Below are 15,857 nucleotides of genomic sequence, written 5' to 3'. Positions count from 1 at the left end.
CTGCAGCACCAACCCAATCCACCACCAAGGGGCCACGTTTAATCTCATGAGACATATGGCTGGTCCTCTTACTTCCTTTCCTAAAACCTCTGGTGTCTACCCTGGGCTTTTGAAATGATGTCCAAAGCCTCCCAAATGGCATTTAGGATTCTGTGAAATGTATGCCTGCTCTTCCCCTCCAGCCTCAGAGCTGTCCCTTATCTCTCTCCTGGTTAATCAGTCAAATTACCATTTCTAGAATTTTACAACCTTTTGGACACATTTCTACTAGTTGAAACTTTCCAGGTCTGGCTCAGAAGTCACATTGTCCATGAAACTTTTCCAGTCCTCCCATCAAAATAAATATCTACCACCTCAGTACTCTCATAGCACAGAGGACCACCAGTCTGCAACACCCCAAATCTGTGTCACGTGGTACCATCTGTCTATCCAAATAGACGGTAAGCTTCTTGACAGAAGAAACCAGGTCTTAATTTAGTTTCTTCCATAGAGATCAGCACAGTGAGCTGCCCAGAATGGGCAATGAGTGAACACTAGCGTTTAACAAAGCCATAATATGTGCTAAAGTCATGTGACTACAGGTTAAGGATATCATAAGGAAAACTTCATTGAACTGAAATTCTTAGTCTCCTGCTGGGCAGCTGCAGATTTTTGTTAGGTTCCATCACGAATGACATAATTTTAGTTATGCTGATGCTGCACAATATCCCCTCTCAATCTTGGCCAAACCCAGGAAAGTAATTTCCTGTTTGATTGAGGATATGACAGTAGCATGAACTGGATTATAAAAATTTACTATGGGGTTGAGAATGTAAGGCTAACTATGGATCAAATGCAAAACATTCCAACATTTTTAAGGAAGTATACGAACAGCCTAGTTAAGAAAATGCAGTATCATCTTTAGCATTACACCAAGCTTTGGTAACTACCTAATTTCAAGACAGGTACTTATCCTCCTTTCTATAGGATCAAGAAAGGGGGTGGTAGTGATTCAGTGTCTCAGCTTATCAATTCTTCCCTTAGTTATATCTCAACTAGATGATTTTTACCATTTGTTTACATAGCACTGAACAAGTTTTACAATACATCAGTCTTCACATAGCAGTTTCCAGATTTTACCTTCAGATTTGCATTTATGTTTCATGACAATATTTAAATGAAGATGCCTTCTCCTTGACATGGCAATTTTCAAAACCTTTCTAAAATCCTAGGACATTCTTGAAGTTTTCCTCCTCTACCTCACCTCAAGAAACCCTCAAAGGATCCCATCTGAAGCCACAGTGCTGTCTCTGCATCCCAGCCCTGCAACAATGAAATCCACGTGACCCCACTCCATCCCTCTAAAACTGAGACTCAACTTTATGGTTCTAAGTCTATGAAATCTCTCACAAAAAGATTCCCTGCCTAAATTGAACTTTCCTCCCAAACCCCAAGCTCTATTAGCAGTTCTTCTCAATATTCTGGTCAGATTTTGGTATCTATGGTGAGCAAACAAATTGTGTATGTGTGTGTGGGAGGCAGGGGGAGGGCAGGGCGCAGGCTTCCCAAGTGGCTCAGTGGGTAAAGAATCCGCCTGCCATGTGGGAGACTCCAATTCAATCCATGGGTCAGGAAGATCCCCTGGAGAAGGGCAGGGCGACCCACTTCACTATTTTTGCCTGGAGAATTTCATGGACAGAGAAACCTGGCGGGCTACAGCTCATGGGATGACAAAGAGTCAGACACAACTGAGCGACTTTCAATTTCACTCGAGGTTTGTACAAGAATCAGAGGTAAATAGATATAAAACACCACATTCATAAAAGCAATTTAGTAAATGGTCCCTTTTATTATTATTATCCCAATAAAGATAATACATTAGTGTGACATTTGCCATTTAGAAAGAAATTCTGCTCACCACCATCCCATTAGATAAAATTCTGTGATATGTGTTGTCTGATAAAAACAGGAATTTGGTGAAACATGAAACAAGTGTATGTTGAATCCCTCCCTCAAGGAACATTTGAGTTCATGAACTAAAGCTTGGGAGAACTGAGCAAGATTTGTTTCACCAGGAATGCAGGATGTATCCAAGAAAGACAAAGGCTTTGAAGATCAACCAAGAGGCTGGGGTAGAAATCCAGGGAGTATGTAAAAAGAATCACAAGAGAATTATAAACATCTAAGAGATCATTTTACAGGAAAAAGCAGCTGTACCTGAAAAGTTGAGGACATTTATGACATAAATGAGAGGCAGGGGACCTGTATTCAGAGCTTGGAGAAGAGACCGTATGGTGGAACTTTTCCCAGAAACAGGAACCTGAAAGAAGCTGTTGGTTTGGAAAGATAGTTTGGAAGTTCTTGAGCTGAAGAAGCCTAGTCAAGTCTTATGAAAAGACAGAGGCAACTCTTCACAATTTACACCAACAGAAAGCACTTAGAAAGAAAGAATAAATGTTAGTTAAAGATTAAATTACAAATTTACTCAAGTGATTTAAACTTTTACTACACAAGTAGCAATTTTAAGTCATAAGGGACCTGAAATGTTTCCAGAGGTTTAAAATTGACTGTTTTATTCTAGTGAAAAGAGATATTCGCTTCCAGTACTGAGCACATAAAGCAAATCCTCAGCCTTGTAATGGGATGCTGGGATTGCAGAGTTTCATGGAAATAATTTTATTGCTAACTTACTAGTTTTCTGTTAATTGTCATTTCAGAATAATAAAAACTATTACTTTTAAAACCTAAAGTGAGCTTAAGTGAACATGGAAGTGGAAGGCCACAAAAGAAAAAAGAAAAAGATGCAATTAATACTAACAGTTATAGTTGGATACTTGTTCATTTAATAAATCTTTGCAATATTAGCAAGATGGATGAGATGTAGTACAAATGAGAAGAACATGAGATAAGTGATCATTTTTTATCATTACTGAGATGTAAAGTATGATTCAGTGTTTCATAATGGATGTTAAATTTGATTTAGCATATGGTTGACTCATTTACTGAGAACTATCCTTAAAGACATAAACTCATTCTAAAGTCAAAGCCATTGTCTTAATAACAGACTATGAATTATTTCTCCGTAAGAGAATGAATAAACTCAGTAAATACAAGCTTAGCGAGAGGATGTGCAAGAGCTGTCTGTCAAAAAAAGAAGAAAAACAGATTCATGGAACAAATCATAGAAAATATTGTTGCCTACACTGAAAGAATAAAGATTTAACATATACTAAATACCAGTACTGACAGAATCTATGAAAACAGACACTCAAATGATCAGTATAGAAACTTGCCACTGTTGGAAATGTTCTATCAGCTACCTAAGAAATCCTCCTTTGTCAATTTCATCTCCGTAATCGTGAAAGAACATCAGTTCCCACTTTAAGTTCCGTGGATTAAGCAGATCATTGAAAGTCCTGTTAAAACAATTTATAACCTATCATTATACTTCAGGAGTGATGTGACCTGGAATGAGAGACACTCAGAAACATTTGTCACATGAGTATGCTTTTATGAGTCACTCAATTTTGTCCACATTTTCAGGTCTATGAGGAGAAATTCATCACTTTTTTTGAACAATTTATCTGCCACCAAGAGAGACAAGACCAGTTTGGAGACTAGTTAGTAGTCCTGGTGTTCATCCTGTCATTGAAGGCTTATTTTTTGTACTAGCCAATATCCGCACCAAAATCAGATTAATTAATAAAAGGTCCATCTTAAAAATGAAAATGGCATCTTCTATTTTCACTGATGACTGTATCTTTCCACATCTTTGGGTATCCATTCTTATAATTCAACCTACACTCATCTGCAAAAGCTGACTGCTAGGCAGCTCCGTTATTCTGCCTTTGAAAATGACCTAGAAGTGGGGTGCAGGATTTCACATTGTTACATGCATTAAATCACTATCTGTTGTTAGGGTGCATCTTCTCTGATCCCAGTGCCATCTAATTCACATTTAGCTATCAGGACCACATCTACAAAAGAGCACTAAGTCAAATAAGTTTTATGCACCCATTCTTATGTTATATACTTTAGCAAGTATCACTCTCATTGGATGCTGATTTTATTTACTGACAACATGAAAACCTGTGTTTGACACCAACTAGCCTTGTATCACCAACTAGTCACACTGATTTTCTGAGCATCATTTCTGTCCTTTGTAAAATTAGGAGTTTGGGTTACATCAGGGATTCATGGAAGCAGAGTTCACTCTCAGGCTGGCGCCCTATCCCTTAAGGGTTTTGCAAGTAGTCCAACACAATAGATTAGACCTGGTGGAGACTCTCAGAATTCCTCATTTTAGTAAGTTCCCAGATGATTCACACTGGTACCTCTGATAGGCATAATGGGCTAGTTACAGCTAAACTCATCTACAATAGTATTTACTGAATTCATTCAACCATTAGGTGAAAAAAGAAAAAGCATACTCAATCAGAGCAATAATCCTTTCTGTGGAGTCATAGAACCAGGATGGAACGATGAATGTGAGGATCCTAGAAGCCAGCATTTGGATTCCCATTCCACCCTCTGTATGACTCTGGACATGTCTGTTAATCTCGCAAAATTTAGGGCTCCTTCTTCACAAAATGGGTATAATAAATCCTACTTTAGAGGGAGATGGTACAAATTAATGGAAAAAAATATACATATAAAGTCTTTTAAGAAATGGAAGCATTGTGGATACCCAGGAGGACTAAGGTTGAGCTTTATGCATTGTTCCAGGCGTTATGGCAATTAGCACACAGGAAGTGCTAAGAAAACAATTGTTTGAAGGAACACAATTTAATTCAACTACCTATGAGATGCTATTTATTCAATATATTTTTATTGAGTGCTTACTATGTGTGAGACACTGTGATAGTTGGGTTGCCCCTTTAGATCCATCCCTCCACTTACTGCCCTGTTCTCTGCGCTAGAAGGCTGACCTGCATCCACTACACTGATGGAGTCCCTTGCCTCTAGGCTTCCCGTGTCAACTAGCTGGAGAGGATTCCAGCAGGAGATGAGATGAAGAGATAAAAGAGAAGTCAAGTCCCATTCCCAAAGCTCCCAGCTCCTCCAAAGTCGGCATGCTCTTCCCATTCTCTTTCCTGCTATGTTGCAGGATCATACCTTCCCCTCATCTCTCTGGGTTTCAGTCATGAGAACTCCTCTGTAGCTCCCTCCATTCCCTATGGTTCCTCTCCACCTGAGCCCCATCCCTCCACATATGTCCTTTGGAAAGAATCTCTCCTGAGCTCATCCTTATTCAAGCATGCCCTCTGTCTGGGAATCCAGGGAAAAAACTGAACTTGGACTGGGAGTTGGGGGATAAAGTATTAAACAACAACAAAAAGTCATCTTTTGCCCTTACTGGGTTCTAACAATGACCACTATCATTCCAAAAATCATAATAAACAGCTACCATTTCTTGGACACACATCCCACGCTAAACTCTACAGAAACTGCACTGAGGTGGGTACAATTATGGTATCTATTTAGAAAGTAAAAAAGAAAACTGAAGCTCCAAAATATAAAGATCACAGTATTAAGCAATAGTACTTAGATTCAAGTCAGGGTCAACCCAATCTAGAGCACATCCTCTCAAACATAGCAGTGTTGCTGGGTTGTTCTCAACAACGTCCCTGACAAAGGATCCTCAGTGTGAATGATAAGAAATTCCCTCAAACCCTTCTTCAGACCTGACCACACTCAGAAAGCCCAGTTCATCTGTTAGGGAGAATTGAAATCTATCCTCTTATCACTTCTACACACACATTTGCTTATAAGTTCCCACCCTTGTAAGCTAATACACACCTGCATTTTCCTGTAATTAGTAGCCTTTGTCCAACCTACTGAACCTGCCACCTTCTTACACAACTCAAGAGCAATGCAGAAAAGCAGTGGAGAGGACCCTGGATGCTGGGAGTGTGTCCCGGCACTTGGTTGGCCTGCAGGGTGAGGTCAGGCACTTTCTCCCACTTGCCTGAGCTATCCCTTTGTATTTAAAGGTGGTCATCCTCTCTGACCCAGAAGCCAGAGAACTCAGCTCATCTATGTTTTTAAAATAGACACCCTAACCCAAGCTAGTCTGACAGACACACAGCTGAATGAACTTTATTAATTAGTACCCAGACCTTTTGAAAATTGATTTCCACTTTGATCCCAGCCTGTGTGTTTTTATCTCTGATATCTAAATAGCAAATCATGTTATCTTATAATTAAGTGATAATCTTTATGACAGAGGAGATGACAGGACTATAAATGGCTTATGCAAGTGATTAAAATAACTTCCTCCCTCTTCCCACCCAACCCTGGAAATGTTCTCCAACTTCACAGAGCTATTAGTTGTTAATAAACTTCTCTGACATCATGATATGACCCTCATGCCAATTCAACAAGATCACATACACACTAAGTCACTCTCCAGAAACCATACAGGCTTCACTCTTTTTGTTTAAATAAGTATACCCTAATAGGTTTGAGGAGCTCACAAATCCAGTAAAAACAATTGACTTTACTACTTTACTATTCTTCAAGCCAGGCTTCACCAATATGTGAACCGGGAACTTCCAGATGTTAGAAAAGGCAGAGGAATCAGAGATCAAATTGCCAACACCCATTGGATCATCAAAAAAGCAAGAGAGTTCCAGAAAAACATCTGTTTCTGCTTTATTGATTATACCAAAGCCTTTGACTGTGTGGATCATGACAAACTGTGGAAAATTCTGAAAGAGACGGCAGTATCAGACCACCTGACCTGCCTCTTGAGAAACCTGTATGCAGGTCAGGAAGCACCAGTTAGAACTGGACATGGAACAACAGACTGGTTCCAAACAGGAAAAGGAGTATGTCGAGGCTGTATATTGTCACCCTGCTTATTTAACTTATGTGCAGAGTACATCATGAGAAATGCTGGGCTGGATGAAGCACAAGCTGGAATCAAGATTGCCGGGAGAAATATCAACAACCTCAGATATGCAGATGACACCACCCTTATGGCAGAAAGTGAAGAAGAACTAAAGAGCCTCTTGATGAAAGTGAAAGAGGAGAGTGAAAAAGTGGGCTTAAAACTCAACATTCAGAAAACTAAGATCTTGGAATCCAGTCCCATCACTTCATGGCAAATAGATGGGGAAACAGTGGAAACAGTGGCAGACTTTATTTTGGGGGGCTCCAAAATCGCTGCAGATGGTGAGTGTAGCCATGAAATTAAAAGATGCTTACTCATTGGAAGAAAAGTTATGACCAACCTAGACAGCATATTAAAAAACAGAGACATTACTTTGCCAACGAAGGTCTGTCTAGTCAAGGCTATGGCTTTCCAGTGGTCATGTATGGATGTGAGACTATAAAGAAAGCTGAGCACCGAAGAATTGATGCTTTTGAACTGTGGCGTTGGAGAAGACTCTTGAGAGTCCCTTGGACAGCAGGGAGATCCAACCAGTCCATCCTAAAGGAGATCAGTCCTAAGTGTTCATTGGAAGGACTGATGTTGAAGCTGAAACTCCAATACTTTGGCCACCTGATGCAAAGAGATGACTCATCGAAAAGACCCTGATTTGGGGAAAGATTGAAGGCAGGAGGAGAAGGGGATGACAGAGGATGAGATGGTTGGATGGCATCACTGACTCAATGGACACGAGATTGGGTAAACTCTGGGAGTTGGTGATGGACAGGGAGGCCTGGCATGCTCCAGTCCATGGGATCACAAAGAATCGGACACAACTGAGCAACTGAACTGAACTGAACTTTACTATTCAAATAGTTAAATCTTGCAGATATGGCTATATGTCTAGGTCTGCCAAAAAAATACATTATACAAATGCATACTTACACATTGGTTTAAAGTAACCTTAGGGTTACTATTGATATATTATTAAGCATTTAATATATAATAAGAATAAATGGCTATAAATAGGTAAGTTTACTTTAATGAATACATGATTGTTTATTGAGCATTTATTGGTACTGATTACTCTTGGAGTTCAAGATACTATAATAAAAAAACACAATCTCTGTCTTCAAGGCAGAGCAGTACCAAGTGCAATCAGGGGAATAACAGTTATTCCAGCTAACTGGATACCACAGTAATTGAGGATCAGGGGGAAGGAGTGCTAAGGTTGATTAGCAACGTCTGCCATTACTGTTGACAGAAATAACAGTCCATTCACGTATGCTTAATGAACACTACGCACATAAAGAGAGGCATGACTGCCATCTTCCTCATTGCGCTAAAAGCTCCTCTGGAAATGGAAACTGCACCCCCTTCCATTGTCTTTGAGGCCAGTTGTCCAGATCATCACACTTACTGAGCTGGCCAAAAAGTTTGTTTGGGTTTTTCCATACAATGTTACGGAAAACCCAAACAAATGTTTTGGTCAACCCAATATAATGTGTCAGCTGGTCTTTCCATCAAACTGAATAAATTTTTTTGCCAAATTCTAGACCTTCACCTAGAACATCTTCCTTCCTACCCACCTTCTACAGCCGTAACTTCCCATTTTCAGGGCTGAAATATCACCCCTCTTCCAGACAGTTTTCCATGTTCTCCTTATTTAAGTTGGCCCTTCCTGTTGTCATTGCCTTCTCCTCCTTATTCCCCTTGTAATACTTACTTTTGATAATTATTATATTTATTTCCTTGTGTATGTGTGTCTGTGTGTGTCCTATCTTCCAGGACTATAATACAAGCCACACAAACATGGGAAATAGGCTGACCTTACTCATAGATATATTATCCCCAGCATTGAAGCCAGAACCCAGTATGGGTTAAATGGTCAATAGTTATTTGTTAAATGAATGAACATATGACCTCAAATCTTTTCACTTTAAGTGGAAGAATGTAAACCATTTGACAAGAGGAAAAAATTAAAAGGTTAGCAATAGTTAATGGCTGCGGCAAACATGATTATGGACCCTTGACAGATGTTAAAAGAATGGAGACAGTCTTTTAGCATATTTGCTGCATCATCTTTACTTGAAGGGGCTTCCCAGGTGGCTCAGAGGTAAAGAACCTGCCTACCAATGAAAAAGACGCAGGTTCCATCCCTGGGTGCGGAAGATCCCCTGGAGTAGGAAATGGTAACCCGCTCGGTATTCTTGCCTGGAGAATCCCATGGACCAGAGGAGACTGGAGGGCTATAGTCCATGAGGTTGCTAAGAGTTGGACATGACTGAGCATGCATGCATGCCCTGCATGAAAGGGAATTTTAAGTTGTCTATGTCCATTACTTAACAAACGAGAATTCCTGTATGACTAACGGGGTGTGGAACCCATCAGTGAGGACCGGGTGAGGCTGAGTGAGAACATGAGCATTTGCTCTACTCTTGCCTTTCTTTCTAAGTGCTTATTTTTACACTGAGTTTTATGGATCTGCATTCAACAGTGAAGGTAAATTAAATGAAATTCTGGAGACTGATCAGCAGTACCATAGTAGAAAATTTTTTTAAATAAAAATTTCCAAAAGTGGTTGCTGAGCCCACCATCTAACATATTTTATTATACATGAGTGATATTTAGAAGAACATCACATTTAAATTTGCTCCTGAGTTATATTACTGGAGATAAATGAGATTCTGAAATAATAACTAAAATAAGTTAATATATAAACATCTATCCAATAGAGAATTCAAAAAAACAAAGAAGTGATTTTGTACCTACTGAAATATGCAAGAGGACAGTAAGATTGGAATTTAATGTGGCTTGGTACTATAAAATCTGATGGAAACACAGTAGTCTTTATTACTGTGACAGAACATGCTTTATGGCTCTGAAAACACCTGAAGTTTCCATGCCATGGTTAGATGGTAAAGACATGACGTTCAGTGCTGCTTTGCGAGGGCAGACCCCAAACCCATGAACCTCAGGATCAGATACGCTTAGCTGAAGAAACTCCAAAGGTCTCCATGTCTGGACTCTATTGCACGCCACCCCACCAATTTCTACTCTTTCTTCTCTAATGAAATACCGAACGGAAGTCACAAAAGTCTTGGGGGACAGCTCCTTGCCAGGACTTCTCCTGTACAGAGGGATGCACAGGGCACGGTTCAAAGTAAGCGGAGATCTCCTCTCTCTCCATCACACATTGGGAATGACAGAGAATATGACTCAGTGTCCCAGGCCTCTGGTGTAACTGGCTAATGTGACGAATAGAGAAGGGAAAGCGCATGACCTAAAGGCAGAAGGCTCCTTTGTTTTATTTCCCTAGTTCCATCCCCAAGCAGTCCCCTACCACCCCCACCCCGCACCATTTGAAGCCTGGAGGACAGGATTCGGAGTCAGGGACAAGGCTGGCCGCGCGGCAGCAGCAGCAGCAGGACCAATCCAGGCACTGGGCAGAGCCCTCTCAGCATCAACCACGACCATCGCTACCCCAGCCCTGTTTTAATCTTAAAAGAGGAAGCATTTCAAGTGACCTAGATCTAAAAATAGGGTATTTCATGCTCATGACTATTTTAAACAGCATCTAAAGTAAAGGCGGGGGTGGGGAAACAAAACCATGTTCCATTTCTGTGACTCCCCCCCACCCTTGAAAAAGAGAAAATACCGTAGCTTGGTTGTCATTCAAACTAAACTCAGACTTTGTGCCAGCTGGAATCCTAGGTCTATTTATTACTGTGCATGGTTCTTACATTAACTGTTTGTTAAGGACTGATTTTACTACACTGAGACATAATAATATAACTGAAGATCACCATGTGGTACCAGAAAGGTTGATTCAAGTGTGACCACTTGAGAAAATATGCTATTAAAGGACAAGTATAGTGATACTACTCAGTAACTGATCTAACTGTATTTTTAGAGATATTAATTTTAAATGTAAATAACTGCTTAATGAGTTTGGGCAAAGATGGAGACAGGGAAATATCCCTGGCATTTGTCACATTTGCATAACAGGTTCAGAAATAAATTCACAACTTTTTCATGGTCTGTAACACAGTTTTAGAGACACCTGGAAAAGGTAATCTAATAGGAACAATATCTTATTCTCCACTTTGGAAAACTGTTCACATTTGTTCCTTACGAGAGTTCTGAATGTAGTGGTTCTCAGCTCAGGTTGTAATTTTAGAAAGGAGAGAATCAGAATTTCTGGGCATGGAGCCATATGCCTTTACAAAATTTCCTAAGTTTATACCTTCTCAGCTCATAGATTGAACACAACAGACAACCCAATAACTGTGTTCAGGGACACACATATACATGCAGCCAAGCCTGACCTAGATTTATAGGTCTTAGAAGGTCTGACTTCTGCAAGAGTAGGTTCCTGCTCAGACTCTCTTGCCAGGGAAAGAGAGAGAGAGAGATGGACATACACTCCTTCAACCCTAAAGTATTTATCAAGCTCACACTCAATGAACATGAGATGAAGAAGAGTGGGATGGAGTGGAGGAAAGGAGAAGAGAAAGAAAGGGAATGATGGACAGAAAGGAAAGAGGCAAGGAAGTACCAGGGAAATGCGAAGTGTTAGTTGCTCAGTCATGTACAACTCTGCAACCCCATCGACTGTAGCCTGCCAGGCTCCTCTGTCCATGGGATTCTTCAGACAAGAATACTGGAGTGGGTAGCTACTCCCTTCTCCAGGGATCAAACCTTGGTCTCCTGCGTTTGCAGACAGATTCTTTACTGCCTGGGCCACCAGGAAAGCCCAGCAGGGGACAGAAGGAAGCAAGAAGCTACTAAGGAAGTAAATACCCAGCTGAGAATAGATGAATGGGAACCAAGAAAAAGAAGGAAGTCCTCCAAAGCATTGTCCTCAGAAAGACAAAAGAGGAGAGAAAACTGACCACAGGAGCTATAAGGTCAAATGCTTTCAGAAGAGAAGCGGAGATTCCTAAGATGGCACCCACTGGTGATGTCTTTTCCTTGCCAGGAACACATGCAAACAAATGAATTCTGCACCCGGGACTGTGTTGATCAACAGTCACATCTTCAAAATGCCTCCAGAGATCAAGCAAATAGCATCCACATAAGACCACAGGTGAGAGGATGCTTGAACGTCAAGCACAGTTATCTATTTAACGGGGGAAAAAAAACTGTGCAGACCAAAACGCTAAGCCCAAATTCTGTCCCCACAGCCCAGAGCTAAGAAATCAATTCAGTCCAAATACTTGTGAAACATCTGCAGTGGGGTTTTAATCAGAAACCTTTACTTGAATAGCTGCAACCTTCACCCTCTCCAAGCCTCATCACAGAGAGAAGAGCACAAGCATTTCAGTGTTTTTGAAGAGGAGGTGAGATTTTTATAAGAAGTAACCCAACTCCGATTTCTCGGTACTGGGAAAGGAGAACCAACCAGCCCACCCCTGGCAGAGCTTCTCATCTTGGGCACTGGTGGTGGGCAGCAGCCTCCACAGCAAGAGCCTACAAAGCCCCAAGAGATGCTGCAGAGAAACCAGCACATTGGCTGCAGTAACTTCTCTGAAGCTAATTTGTTGATTTTCTCACTTGATAATGTTGGAGCACTTTAGAGCTTTCCACTGGCAGGATGTGGGAGCAAAGCAATATTTGTTTCCTGCATTTTCCTACTATTGATAGAGTGACTCAAGGACTCTAAATCCATCCAAATAAGTCCCCACCTCCAACCCAACAATGTTCTCGTTGTGTCCTGTACTTTTATCACAAAACTTCTCATCATTCATAGTAATGCATTTACTTGTTTTGCATTCTGTCCATTTCTTCCACTAAATTCAAATTCCATGAGGTCAAGAACAGAGCTGAGCTTTGCTCATCACTGAATCACTCATATCTGGCACAAGACAACATGGGATATATATATTTTTTCTTTGCTGGTGGTTTGCCTGGCAAACAGCAAAATGTTACCTCTTGCTGCTGATTGCGTTATTACATCAGCACGCCTCCACCAGTGCCAGGCAGGAGGACGACAGAGAGGGAGGCAACCTGAGAGTTCAATGGCAAGGCTATTTCCGGAGCCTCCATGTCTCACGTTCCGTGACTGCGGATGAACCTCCCCTTTTTCCTAACACAAACCTGCCTGCCATGCTGTGTGATTAAGTCTGAGCCACTATCAAGGTCTGTTCTCACACAAGGTTTTCTTTCAGAGTATCCTCACACATCCCCAGTGCCAGACAAGTGCGGAAATTATCTTCCCATACAACTTATACAATGCTTCCCAGGTATTCCCAAGTATTCACCTGCCCATGCAGGAGAGGCAGGAGACCCAGGTTCAATCCCTGGTTTGGGAAGATCCCCTGGAGGAGGAAATGGCAACCCACTCCAGAATTCTTGCCTGAAAAGTTCCACGGAGAGAAGAGCCTGGCAGGCTACAGCCCGTGGGGTCACAAGGAGTTGAACATGACTGAGTGATGTAGAACATACAACTCACACATGATCTTGAACATCTAATACTGGTGACTGTAACACGCAGTTGTGGAGATCACACAGTGCTGACCCCTGAGATGCGCTTGGGGCTGATATTCAACTGGGCTCCTCTCATTAGGCCACTCCCCTCAATGTGGGGCTGTGTCCCTAGAAAGGGTGTGCACTTTTTTTCCCACAAATATGCTCTATGGTCTAGTAACAGTATTGATTTTTAAAAAAAGAAAAAAAGGTAAAACTCAATAGCATGTCGCAAGTAAAACCCAGTGAATTAGTAAGATGTATCTTATCACTTCTAGTTTAATATGTTATCTGGTCTAATTAGAAAAAATATTCACTAGGCACTTTAAAAAATACAGTATCCTTTTGGCATTAGCAAGGATAACTCCAGGGAGCTGTATTATTCAAACAATTTTCTATTTCAAAATACACAGGTAGTGAGAAATAACAAATTATTACATTTCCACTAAATGCAGAGAAACAACAATGTTAATTAAGAAAACACTGAAGCAGCTTTTCCCAAATGGTACTCTGCTTCCCCAGGGCAGAAGGATTTCCTTGTAAGGAATTCCCCCACCTGAGGGTAGAGCCACCTTGTATGGGTAATTAATGATATTTTAACCTTTTAACCACTGAACTCACTTCTCATTTCCTTTCACAATGGAAAGTGAAGGTGATGAGGGGCCGAAGTCCCCTTGGAACACAAAAGGCATTTTTTTCAGGAACTTCTAAAATCCCATTTCAGTGATAACAGCTGTATCTTCATGCTCAAACAAAAGTTAAAAATAAGAATAATAATTAAAGTGTGAGTTAGACTGGAAAAACCACCTACCATCTGTGATTCCCACTCTGGGAGGGAGCTGATTAAGTAGCCAGTTGTCAATCACTCTTGTCTCAGCAATCCTGTGACTAAGATGTGGGCTGGTGTCCTGATGAATGAATTTAATGTCCTTAAATGAAGCTAAATCAGGGTACTGATACTAATGGGGGCAACAGTAGGAGTGGGTCAAAGGAGTACCAGATAAAAATTTAAATATTATCTCTGTCAGGCAAGGTCTCCTTGTAGTTGAAAATACCTGAAAAATTTCCAGGAAATCTGAGACCTTTGGATCCATATTTAAAGGCAAGAAATTGGAAACTAGACTCACAATGTCAGTATCAGTGCAAACAAGCTGATTACACTGAGTCACAACTTCACCTGTAAAATGGGGACAGGAAACATCTACCTAATGGTGTGCTATCAAGATAAAGTTCTGTAATATACATAAATATTTTAACAATGTCTGTACCTAAGAGACCTTGATTAATATCAATGGAAAGAAAAGAATGGCTACCTGTTTATCTTTGACCCACTGAATTAGTCAAACATTTTCTGAACTGTCACCACCTCCACCTTGGGATGAACTACCTGTGTGTCGGGCTTTCCTATCGTGTAGCTTGATGCCCCTAACAACTTTGTGAGGCAGCAGTGATTACACCTATTTTAAAGGTAATAAGACTGAAACTCAGTTCACACTCTCAGAGGCTTAGCATAAAGGTCTTTCACTGTGACAGCCTGTTCCCTGTTTACTTATCCCACACTGGGACAGAGGTTTTTGGATCTACAAAAATTTCACTCTTCAGCTGATTAGAGGAAGTCAGAACGTACAGTTACCCAATCCAGAGTCCCATACTAATGAAAAGTGATTGCTGTTAAGTATTCGTGAACCACGTAAGTGAGTGACTAAAACCAAAGAAAGACACTTTGGCATTAGTGGGCCATGGCTGAGAAAGGGTGAGCCATATGGAATCCAAGAAACAATCAAAAAAGAGAGAAGAAAAGACACCTTCTTTCCTGCTCTAAGAAGATGAGGGAAAACATTTTTCTTGATTTCAACAATATTTCTCATAGAGAGAAATTTTCTAATCTAACAGACAAACCACAAGTTCAAACTAGTTAACCCTTTGCCCCAAGATGCCCTTCCCTCAGTAACTTGCCCACGTGCCTTTGCTCAGGGCATCCTCATGAAAAACTTGAAGAGTCAGGTTCTGCGATCTTCACAGATCTTTGAGTCAGGGGAGGTGAGTGGTTTTATCAGTCAGAGTTGAGCTGCTCCAAACAGATAAAAAAGCTGATGCGACACATCAAAGTCACTGGGAGTGTGGACTCCAGGAAGACACGCAGAATGACTCATGAGCAGCGCTGCTACTTGTACCACTGTTAGGAAGACAGAAAGTCAGGAAGCCACCGACAGAACCATTGATATGAGAAACATATCACCGGTATCGTGAACAGGGTTCAGAAAGCTGCTGTCATCAACACCTCTGAATTCACAAGAAAACCATACCAGCCAAGAAATAGGCTCCTCAGGCTTTGCTTTTCAATGACCCTGAAGTTAGAGACTGGCTTCTGAAACACTGCTGCCGAAAAGCCCAATGTGTCCAATGTTCTAGCCCGCAGAAACTGGAGAAAAGAAAAAGACAGCCCCATCATAAAATTCAATATCAAAAACCCATATAACTCAACTGAAAAAAAACATAGAAAAGGACCTGAACAGACATTTTTGCAAAGAAGACA

The 15,857-nt window shown here is 40.9% G+C and overlaps 1 protein-coding gene across 16 annotated transcripts in view; it reads right to left on the bottom strand.

The window, feature by feature from the left end:
* FHIT (fragile histidine triad diadenosine triphosphatase) overlaps positions 1-15,857 on the bottom strand; it is a 1,472,927-nt gene that overhangs the window by 398,474 nt on the left and 1,058,596 nt on the right. The window lies entirely within an intron of this gene.

Source organism: Odocoileus virginianus, chromosome 26, assembly GCF_023699985.2.
Source record: "Odocoileus virginianus isolate 20LAN1187 ecotype Illinois chromosome 26, Ovbor_1.2, whole genome shotgun sequence".
Classification (NCBI taxonomy): Eukaryota; Metazoa; Chordata; class Mammalia; order Artiodactyla; family Cervidae; genus Odocoileus; species Odocoileus virginianus.
The sequence above is the reverse complement of the archived record's forward strand: the minus strand, read 5'-3'. Positions and strand labels throughout refer to the sequence as shown.